Source organism: Paracoccidioides brasiliensis (assembly GCF_000150735.1).
Source record: "Paracoccidioides brasiliensis Pb18 unplaced genomic scaffold supercont2.9, whole genome shotgun sequence".
In the NCBI taxonomy this organism is placed as follows: domain Eukaryota; kingdom Fungi; phylum Ascomycota; class Eurotiomycetes; order Onygenales; family Ajellomycetaceae; genus Paracoccidioides; species Paracoccidioides brasiliensis.
In genome coordinates this window covers 111,553-112,664 of record NW_011371366.1, presented here as the reverse complement: position 1 = coordinate 112,664, position 1,112 = coordinate 111,553, and positions in this window count along the sequence as shown.

Below are 1,112 nucleotides of genomic sequence, written 5' to 3'. Positions count from 1 at the left end.
ATTATAATATTAATAAAATAAAATATAGAGTTAAAAGCTGTCAATATCAAATAAAAGTAAAAAAAAGAGAAATTATATTTATATTTTTATATATTTAAAAAAAAGATTCTAATAACTTAAGATATATTAACTAAATCTTTTAAATCTTAGAAGTTTAATTAATGTATAAAAAAAATTAATAATTTAAACTCAAATATTAAAAAGTAAAAATTTTCAATCTATAGTAGTATAATATATTTAAATATAATATTAGATAGTATCAACAGATATAAGTATATATTTTATATAATTTCTATATAAAATTTCTTATAATTATTATTTAATTTAAAATTTTATCAAATAAAATAATATAAATAATTTAATAAATAATATAATTTAGTAATTAATTAATTATAATATTAATTTATAAAAATATACTTTTGAAACTTTAATAATTTTGAAAAGAAAACATTTATTAATTATTTAATATTTTTTAAAAAAGTATTAATAATATATAAATAAATTTAAAAATAAAAATATATTATTTTTATTTATTTTAAACATATGCTCATATAGATATTATAAAAATAAAAAGTAAATTTAGTAGAAAAACTAATACTAAAATTTAGAAAATAATTATAAAATAATTTTTTAATATTATATAAAAAATTAATAAATTATATTTTAATAAGTAAATAAAGTTTTAAAGCAAAAATAATAATAATTAATATAAAAATATAAAATAAAAATTAAAATAAAAGCTTATATTAATAAATAAAAAAAATATTACTTATATAATATAATTAAAGTTTAAATATAATTATTTTAAATTTTATATAAGAAATTTTAAAAATTATATAAATTTTAATAAATATAAGTTTTGTAATTTAATTAAATACTCAGATTATATTTTAATAAATTATTTATTATATATTAATAATAAATAAAAAATAAAAAATAATATTTAATTAATTAATTAAAAATATATTTTTCAAAATAAGTTAGGAAATAGGTCTTGATCCATTCTAACTTCCAATAAGATAAATATTTTCGATACGCAACTAAAAGATATATGAATATGTTTTTTATATTTTTTTATGCTTTATGAGAGTTTGTGGAGGTGTTTAATCTTT